Genomic DNA, 10,973 nt, shown 5'->3' on the forward strand with positions numbered 1-10,973 from the left:
CTGCTCGCTAATTGCCCAGATCTTCAAACCGTATTGTGTGAAGGGATATTAACGCAAACCTGGAAGTATCCGCAAACCTGGTAGTATCCGGTGACTCCTATTGAAAGGATATGTGTGGAAGTGAATTCATGTTGACTAAAGTCGCGAAAAATACACAAGCTTCCAAACAATTGCCCCATTCAACACGACGGGATGACAATGAATGCTTACCCCGAGTTCTTTTGATTTTGATTTGGTTCACATGTTCCAGTGGAGTTTGATTTGGTTCAGTAAAACCATTAGTATGCTGCATAGGGGTTGCCATGCATAGCCATATGGATGCATCCAATATGGTGAATAGACTTGTTTTGAATGTAATTATAATTAGCACTTGCACGTACTGATTAATTTTGAATGTAATTATTAATTAAGCCGATAGGCTTTAGTTAAGCTGTCAGCCCTCCGGAAATTTGTCAGCCTCTGGTAGCTTTTCGTCGGGACCACGTTTTTTACGGGTCACCATTTCCTGTGGTCTGGCAAGCTTAGTTGTAAGTGGTACGTCTCATGCGAATTTGTCAGTGAAGTTATTTCATCTGGCCTGGACATTGATGGCTGTGCAGACGGTAATCACCTGCATTATTTTGATGGGTCTCCAGAGAATGGACCTTTTTGGTCGGTTCAGCTTTTGGAAGGGCCAAGAACGACATGAGACGATCATTTAGAAAGTGGCAAGGGTGAGCTACAGAGAGACGCAGGTTTTCCAGACCCTTCAGGGGAAGAATCCGAGGTTCAAACCCTGCTTTTGTGCCGTGTTTGGCTTTCTCTTGTTTTCTCATTTTTTTTGCTTTGCCTGAACTGTTACAGACCATCTTCATGGTAAACTTTAAAAGTGTGAAGGATTTTCCTATAAAAATATATTATGGTTTGTAGTTCCTACACGATTTTCTCAAATGGGTATCTCTGCTTTTGCCCCCATTAATATTACACACTTTTTCACTTCAAGATCTAAGCCTTAGAATTTCTAAACAGCAACCGTTTTGGTAATTGAGATTTTATGCAAACCCTATTGTGGTCGTTGGTAATGGTCTTTATTATCTTTCCAATGCGTACACCTTTAACCTAGCATCTTTCAAAATGGCGGATCTGTCACCTAAAGCTACTGCATTATCTGGTGGAGATGCTGATGGCTGTGATGTTAGGCGAGATGCTGTTGGTGAGGCAAAGACTTCATAGAATAATTGCAACCGATGTCACCTTTGCTGAGGGCCTTCGAATGGGGTTTGCAATGTTGTAAGGCAAAATAATTTCTTGAGACTCATTATCTATACTTTTTTATGGTTACTGCAGGTAATTAGTTTGAGACACATTTTGAAAGCCCTATGATTCATTGGTCAATACTCTTCATTTTCTTTGTTTTCTTTGGTTAATTGCTCATGACCGTTCTGATGAAAAACAAAATTGGAGGCTGACCTTTTTTAATTTTTTATTGGTTGATACCTATTCTAGTTTTAATTGTTTAAAACCCATTTCAAATATGTATTGTCTGATTTGTATTGATTTTAAAAAAGTATACTTATTTTATATCATGCATATTTTAGAGTTGTTAGTGCCTTGAAAATGATTAGAACAGTGTAGCTTATGTGATTAGCTGGAAAAATTGACCACCGCAGTAAATTATTCAAATGAAACCAAAGAGATTTGTGAATTTTTTTATTAAGTAGGAGCTTTCATGGGTAATGCCAATAAGTATTTCTTTGCATCTATTTTAGTTATAGTAAGAGAAGACCTGGTATCTGATCTGAATGTATGTGCCGTTCAGATTTGGTTATAGTCCAGTTAGAATAAAAAATCTTATTCCCAGATTTGAATTAGTGAAATCTATTTGTGTTTCATATGGCTTCATTTGTACATGTCTTTCTTTCTCTAGTTAATAATAATGTAATAAATGGTTATAACCTACATATTTATATACCCATTCCTTCATGAGATATGCTTGCGAAGTTTGGTCTATACGGCATTTAATTGGCTTTTTAGAATGGAATAGTGTTTTCATTGCAGCATTTTCAGTTCAACATGACATAAATGTAAACAGATATGTATTATTCTACAAAAGCATTTCTTGGGAATGCACAGGACGAACTAGATATTTATTTTCCTTCTGAAGATTTCATAGCTGTAGTACTGCAGAAGTCTGAAGAGATTTTGACAGTAGGAATTTTGAATTCCAAGGGAGGTTTTTTTGAAACCGGAAAGACTTTCTTTCATTTGTACATTATTTATATCTGCAAAGCATGTTTGTGGTGTTTACAGATACTTTAAAAAGAATGTCAGTCGTGAATACCAACTACTCAAAGCTCAAGTTCTTTCTCACCAAGTATATCCACCCATTTTAAAAATTGTAGGAAAGCTTTTGGAAGTTAATAATGTTCTGAACAACTTCCTCAAGTTCAGAGGATTATGAAAGGAACTTGAGTGTTTGAAAATTAAACCAATTTAGTGGACGTGTCTAGCCTTTCGTGTATTGTAGTATGCATTAATATCACAGGAGAACCATAACAAGGTTAACCAAGATCAATCTGAGATAATGTTGAAAGTTTGCATTTTCAAGTCACTACAAATTATTAAATTTATGATCTCTTTGGAACAGGGTCAAGATGTACAGAAACTGCAAATAATTATGTTCGGTTTCGATATGGGAGATGCTACTGGTTGGAACTGAATTTATGGCAACAGATTGATATTTGCTGATTGCCAAGTGTTATGCTAATATTGCTTGATTGCTAATTTGACCTTAGTTTTTAGTTACCTAGGAAAGTGATCAGTTTACTGGGAATGAATATATGGTTACTGATCACTATCGTTTCCCATCAATAGCTATTCTAGTCTCATAGGTAATAATGCCAATGTTAATCACAGGAAAAATGTATGACTTACTATGTTCTCTACCTGAGCAGGTCTATATTCTAGCATGCTACAACCTTCTACTTTTTACAGCATATTGTCAAACCATGAATTAAATGGTTTTAGAGGGCATGGCTTACCTGATTCGTGAGCTTGAATTTTCATAGTCATCGGGGAATCTTGTTTGTTCTTTTATATAGAGATTAGAGCTGAAGATTTTAACTTTGATTGTAGAATTTTATATATGTGGATTCTGTGCACATGTCTAGGTCATCTAAAAAAAGGGACTCATCATTCATTCAGCATTATGGCCATGGCTGAATCAGCTAGTGTAAATGGTGTACCGCAAATTGATATCTCAATAAATCCAAGGGTGGCATCTCTTAAATCCATAAAAAACAATGGCGATATCAGATCATGCAATTGTACTCGTGCAAGTCGGAGTTCCTATTATCAGACTAGCAGCTGGTGAGCCTGATTTTAATACACCAGACCTAATAGCTGAGGTGAAAATGGACAGATAACAAGAAGTTAATGGCATGATATAATTCAAACAACTTGAAAAAGTAGATTGCCTATTTTGATATTGGTTTGCCCTTCTGTACAGGTAGGTATTAAGGCAATTCAGGAAGGTTATAATCGATATACTCCTAATGTAGGAACCATGGAGATTTGAACTGCTATTTGTAATAACTTAAAAGGTTAATTTCTCATTTTACTCAATTGTCTCCACCAACATTGTCTCCTTTGGACCTTAAATGGAAACATGCATGTTTTCTATCTAATATACTACCTCTAAAGGGAAAATTAACAAGTTGTTACTTTGCTTGATATATAGAGGAAAATGGCCTCTCATACACACCTGACCAGATTTTTGTCAGTAATGGAGCAAAACTGTTTTAGCAGTCCGTTCACCGGGTGATTAGGTAAGCATACATCAATTTATGAGTTTTATTTTTCTTTTATATTGACAAAAAGCAAGGTATATTCAGGTAAGATACATTGTTATTCTATGTTGGAGCCAGTAGTGTCTTTATATTGTCTTATTCTTATAAGTATCTTTTCTTAGTATACTTGCTACTGGATAGAAATCTGGGGCCTAGGTAGTGGCCAAGGCTGAGAAGCTACAACTTGTAAAGGTAAGATACATTGTTATTCTATGTTGGAGCCAGTAGTGTCTTTATATTGTCTTATTCTTATAACTATCTTTTCTTAATATACTCGCTACTGGATAGAAATCTGGGGCCTAGGTAGTGGCCAAGGCTGAGAAGCTACAACTTGTAAACTGCTAGCTGAAATAAACACCTCTGAGCTTATAATATTATACACGCTATATAAAACAATTTATCTTTATCTGTTCAAATTTCTTTTTACATTTTATAGTAACTTGAACAAGGGGAATTGAAGAAATGATCCAAATAGTGTTATGCTGACTGAGCCGGATTTAACCCTAAAAAATATCAAATTATTTGCTTAAAACAAATTCATAGTGTCTAATCAGGAAACATCCCTATTCCACCATTTTCAATTGAAATTGACAAAATCGTTTCAAAAAACCCAAAGAATCGTCATAAAAAATAAATTGTATTTCTATTCGATCTTTTATACCATATAAATCTCAAAATTACCCACAAAGAAATTGATGTTTGTCACAAGTAATTAGTAATCATGTTGTTGATAGCCTTGAAGAGATCACTCATATATTAAAAACAGTTACAAAATTAGTTTTACAACCAATTTTATGATTTCTCTATCTTACCTAGAAACAAATCAAGCTCAGAAGTCATGTCACCAGTTCCATTTTAATCTAGAATCAACATAGACTTAAAAGGTATACTGAACAGTATTTCAGTCCCACAATAGTAGTTTGGAGATGTGAACTAAGCCCAAGGTCTATAAGAGACTCTTAAGTGAGAGATATGAATGACAGAAGTGTACTCTAAATTTCACCATGGCTACCTTCGATATAGTCAAGAGCTTTGAAGTGTTTTGCTATAATCAGCAATGAATCGAGACTTCTTGACCATATCCCATATTCAAGCTGCATTTCGAAGCCAATCCTATTCACTAATTGGCCTTGCAAAGGAACAACGAGGCATTGCCAAATCCATTTCATTTTCACAAAGTTCTTTGATGTGTGCATCCTACACAAAGCATAATGCCTGAAACAATTATTATGAAAGAACCCAAAAAGTGAAAAGATATTCTAAGTTAGGAATGAACATTTTTCCTCTTAAATGCACAGTGATTCAATATGTTAATATTTTTTTTTTCTGTTTGTTCAAACTTGCAATTTCAAACACCTATGGCTCACCGTTGCATGAAAAAACGCATACTAAATGTAACTAAGCCATTAATTAAAAAAATATACAAATCTACACAATGCAGATTTAACCATTCAAGAATAGCCATGTGTGTTAGATATCTTGGAGAGAGATGTTGCCTGTGTGTTTAATATCTCGTCCTTTTCCTTTCCTTCAAGGCCTTAGTGATTAAGGCCGTGACTGTTGGAACTATAGAAACTTCAGCTCGCCTGTTGAGAACAGAAAGCTTTACGGTTACCCGTATGCTATTCCATTCCTTAGTCGTTTTTTCCGACAATCTCTTCTCCGATCTTTCTCGGAAAAATCCCGAGAGGGCCTATTTTGGGCGCCAGCTTTGAAGGGGCGACAAATTCACCTCCAGTAAGTCTCAGGAAGACTTCAACAACGACCATTTTTACTTAAACACCAAACCTCCAGTTTCCTCCCTGGCTGCTACTCAAAAGATGTGAATCAACAAACACCTAAATCTTTATATATAGATAAACCCAATTTATTTAGGGGTTTTTTCTCTTGTTTAGGGTTTTGAAACAGGATCGAATTTAGGTGCAATTTTTACTGGGACTCGAAAACTTGCAAACTCTTCTTGTGAACTCCCCGGCTGCTACTCAAAAAAGATGTGAAGATACGGAAAACCTAAATCTTTATTATATCTATGAATTCTAAACCCTAATTAGCCGCGCTGTTGAAAACAACACAGTAAACTTCGTAATTAACTAAACCCATATAATGGTGTTCTACACATTCAAACCCTCCAATTTGAACCGATTTAATGGTGGAGAAAAGGTTGTTTTCCACAAAACGATACAGGTTAAATAGATCTTACCGTGGATGGTTTGTTGTGACTTCCCTGAGTTCCTTCAAACATTCTGGTTCACGGCTATAAACACTTGTTTCAAGAATATACTGCAAAAGAATGTGGTTATACAAGAATGAATTCTAATGACGAAATGACTAATTTTTCAAAGCAATATGACATCAAACCTTGTAGAGGACATCACTTTCCAGAAGATGTGTTTGGGTCTCCACATTGGCATTTGGAGATGCTCCTTGATTGATGTCCGCCATTAGTAACAAGAGATATTTCGTAGATCAGAGGAAAAATCACGAAATCGTAGAGTAGCTAAAGCCCCATTGTTCCAAAATGCCCGTGCGTTGATCTGCCTTCTCCAAAAATCCAGAGATGTTTTTGCTAGTAGGTAGGAGTAAAAGCTCCGCACAAGACAAACAACACAACCACTCTCGAGGTCGCGAAAAGAGGGTTTGCAAAGTGTTTGTGGTATCTGTAGTTGGATTTCTTGCATTCGCCGCTTTATCTGCAGTTGGGTTTCCTGCTTCACTAAAGTGGGCACAGTCCATCGTCAAGAGGTGAGCCGGTTTTTATTGTCGTCGTTTTCCTCCTTGTTGATTTTTCGTACCATTTTTGCAAGCGGTTGAAGCTATCCATGAGACTCGTTTGGCCTCAGCGTTGCCTAATTCAGGTTCGTTGTCGGGAGGACGTTGGATTTAGGCTCCATCCTCCTGTAGCAGTGACAAGGGCTTGAAAGGAGCATCATATGGTCGCAATTGATCGAATTCAGTCTCCCCGAGTCTTCTTCCCCATTTGATTGAAGGTGAACTGCAGTCTACTAGAGTGTGATGGACGGGGTTGCTAGCATAGATCGTCTACTTCAGAAGCCTTTATTCCTTGGTGGACCACGAGAACGGTTTCACACCATTAGGATTTCATTGTGAATGTAAGTGGTGTGTGTAGGAATGGTCTCTTGGTCCTCCTTTCGTTTGTAGGGTATTACTGTCTAATTCTCTTTCTGAGATCTCATTATTTCTATTATATTCAAAGAATGACTATTTTCTTGCTCTGTTTGTACAGGTAATTGCAGAAATGACTGGAGGAGTAGACTACGGTATCGAGTGCACAGGGAATATTATTGCAATGATTCAGGCATTCGAAAGGTATGATGTTAGCCGGTGAGAAACTCCACATGCTCCTCTTGTTCTCTTGTTGCAGTCTTTCATCTTCTCACTCTTCTGTTTCCACGGCGAGACTTTTTTTTTCTTTATCTCTAGAAATTTTTTGTTTCTTTTTACAGTAGTTGGAGAAAGGAAGAAGCTAAAAGAAAGCAATTGGGAAGAGGTATATTTAGAAAGGCCCTTTGTGAAGTATTGAAAAAATTGTTCAAGAAAAATCTCCAACTTGGTATCTGTCTTTCCTCACCATCGAGTCACACAACTTGCCTAAGTTTCATAAGTTTCTATTTAAATGATTGCTTAGGCAATACGTAGTTTATGATGATTATCTTTGCATTCCAATGAGCATGTTTGTTATCTCTAAATGATTGCTTAGGCAATACGTCGTATATGATGATTATCTTTGCAATCCAGTGAGCATGTTTGTTATCTCTTGTCCTCTAAAGCTATTATTCAATGAAATGATTGGGCACATTTTGCTGGGCCAATTTGCTATCAATTGAGTACTCTTTCTTGTGCTCGGTCATGGCTACCGAACCCATGAAACTCATGGAGATGTTGTCATATGGTCTACTTGGTATTAATAATGGCATGTACAATTCAAGATTCTTACTGATAGATGTCTATGTTAATGGTATGCATTTAGAAATTAAATTTGTTACTTGTTCTCGAATCATTGTACAATACACATATTGCTGCAATGTTCCTACTCTTTTTTTTCACTCTAAAATCATCCATTACTTTTGAAGTGGGCTCTACTTTAATAAGTAAATCCTTTTTCTTTTAAGCACAAAATCTGTCTAATTTTTAGAGTTACCACTCTTGAAGTTGTGATTAATTTTTCTTTGACAGTCTTGGTCTTTGTTGCCTTGCACCTGCAACTGATTTAAGGTCTGAATGTTTTTATATCCATATTTGCATTGGTGAAATCCTGTACAATTGTATCCATATATCTAAATACATCTTAGAAACCTTGTACATTAGATGTTGCAACTTATTGGTTGATACTAAAATTACTTTAAAAACATTCAGCCTTCTTATCATAACCAAAACATTTCCTTATATAGAATAAAGAGATTTTTTCATATATTTGGAGCACATACTTTTATTGCAGCCAATAGAATCCTGATCCACCTAAGGTAAATGCAAAACCATTAGCCTATTATCTTTCTAATACAAGCCCAGGGTACTGTATACACGCAGTATATGCATTTTATGCTATTCAGAGAAAATGTTCAATTAGTTTCTTTAAATATCATTGTTGAAAGAAGGAATGTTTATATTTATGATAAGGGTTGTAGTTTAAAAGGAAATTTTTGCATATAATAATATATAATTGCTTTATAATTTATATTGAACCAATTTTGGATATGGTGAAGCATTGTTAAACATACAATCTAATTTGATAATTTTTATATGAATTTTATGTTTCAATCTCAAGTTTTAAGAACTATAAACATTGACTTTTAGTGACTAAGTATTAATTAATTTTCATTTAAAATCATAAATACAAAAATCATTAGAGTTATTTTGAAGTAAAATTGATAAAGAAAATATAAAACAATCATTATCAATGTTTGAGCAAATCATGTGTTTGCCTACAATGTCCACTACATAGAAACTCAAGTGCACAGAGAGGAAGAAGAGACTTTTACAGATTTATAACAAGAAACTATTGCTTATAAGATATAAACTATGTCACCAGATCTATGGCTTGTTCGGTCAGTGTTATGGGTTTTTTTATCATTACAATTTGTCAATAAATATAATATAATGGAATTGTTAAAAAAAAATGTAACTTTGTTAATAAATATAAGAGAATTGCAATTGACAATTGATATTTCAGTTTGTTTTAAAAAATGGTTTTGGAAGTTCAAATTATTATTATATATTTTGTTTTGCATAAAATTCAAAAGCTTTTTATTGTATGTTGTCATATTTGAACTTTTCATTGTATGTAACAAAACAATGAGATATTAAGATATTATACTATATTTTTCTCTACAACTTACTTTTGTTTGACAACAGAATTGTAACTACAATATATTTAACATTTTTTACTCAAGCTTGCCTAACTATATTACAATTTCCCAAAACAGCAGATCCAAAATCCCCCTTTAAGCATTATCCTCCTCTTATTGTACTTCACTAATAAACAAAAAATGATCAAATATAATGATTCAATTTTAAAGGTACCATCTTCCACTTTCAAAAGCTCTACCTATCTGCTTCGTGTTGCGGGCACATTGTGTGCAACTGCTAGTTATTCTAGCAGGTTAATTAAGTAGGAATGTGATTATAACTAGCACTTGCATTGGAGGGACTATAAGGATTATGTCGATAGGTTTTTTAAGTTTATATATTAAAAAGTCAATAAATGTTTATCAATAATTAAAAATAATAAATATTTATTTATATGCTATAATCTACTTTATGAGAGGTATGATATTCAAAGAGATATGATATTCAATTGATCTAAACACTTAATAAGTATTTTACAAATTAAAAAATATTTGGTAAAATTTCTGGGAATGATTGCTATTTTTGAATTGCCCTCCTCTTAAATAGTTAAATAGGTGATCTAAAGAATTGAATTAACTCTTGCTATTAACATTGCTTCACTTCAAATTAGATTTTGCAACCAAATTGATTAATTTCCAAAATCCAAAATCCATAGAAATGTTTTGTTTATTTGAACAAAATCAACCAATGTATATATTTATACACCAAATATAGTCACAAGTTACTATAAATTATGCTCATAATTCCCTGCTCTTTCTCAAGAAAGAGAAGCAACTACAACATCAAGCAAGTTTCTATTTTATCAAACTATAGTACCCACAAAGAAAATTTGCTCCATTATTATTGTTAATAAATGGAGCAAACTATAGTATTAAAATACAACAAATAGTGCAACAGAAAACTAAAAGTGGGGCTTTTGAACCTTGACTAGAAAGGTTATACATAATAGTAGTCGTGTACATGCATCATTACATATATGTTAGATGTCACGAGTTCATTATAAATTGTGCGATAAGGGGACAGTATTGAGATTGTTAGTGTTTTAAAGCTCCAAGCTTCTTTATTTTAAGTTCATAGAAGTTGATCAAAGTTTGATCCTTAATTTTATATTCTATTTAAGAGCAAATATCATCGAAGATTTTACATTTACACGTTGGAAGATAAATTGCTAATGGTTTTCACTTAAATATCCTAAAAGTTTGCTAGATGGTTATTTGAAAAGCTATTTGGTAATTAGAGTTTCAATTTAAGACCAAATTATTTTCTATAATTTAGTTGAAGTAAATATTATACAAGAGATGAGTACCAATGTAGATGCCACTCCCAAGCACAGACTATGAATTTCATAATCTGTCGGCACGAAATCATAAGAGTTGTAAATACAAATAAAAATTCTATGTATAATTGATTATGCAAACAAGTAATTTCAATTTTTAAGGGCATTGGATACACTCTTCATGTGCCTTGTGCCTTCCAATTTATAGCATGAAACTTGCAATAGGGTATGGCTAAACCCTTTTCTTGAGCTTTCAATAATTTAATTAAAGTTTCCTTAAAATTATAAAAATTGTACCAAAAATTAGAAAAGTTAAGCTATCTTTGCCTAGGACTTTGAGAGGCTCTACCAATTTCTACTCTATTGTAAATACATAAAAGAAAAAATAAATTTAAATCTATCAATGAAGTTATCTCAATAGTAAATAAAATAGTATAAACAAGTCAATAAATAATTAATAATATAATGAGTTAACAAATATGATCATCATTTAAAATTACATTAAG

At 33.8% G+C, this 10,973-nt stretch overlaps 1 long non-coding RNA gene across 5 annotated transcripts; it reads left to right on the top strand.

The window, feature by feature from the left end:
* Positions 1–433: 433 nt before the first annotated feature.
* LOC131043814 (uncharacterized) lies at positions 434–7,582 on the top strand. Of its 5 annotated transcripts, XR_009105601.2 has the most exons (6): positions 434–766; positions 3,150–3,348; positions 3,488–3,581; positions 3,719–3,806; positions 7,072–7,154; positions 7,292–7,582. It is a non-coding gene; the product is annotated as an uncharacterized LOC131043814 (long non-coding RNA). The 5 variants fall into 5 exon arrangements; XR_009105602.2 differs by having other exon boundaries at positions 434–3,386; XR_009358797.1 differs by having other exon boundaries at positions 434–3,348.
* The last annotated feature ends 3,391 nt before the right edge of the window (positions 7,583–10,973 follow it).

This window comes from Cryptomeria japonica, chromosome 8 (genome assembly GCF_030272615.1).
Source record: "Cryptomeria japonica chromosome 8, Sugi_1.0, whole genome shotgun sequence".
NCBI lineage: Eukaryota > Viridiplantae > Streptophyta > Pinopsida > Cupressales > Cupressaceae > Cryptomeria > Cryptomeria japonica.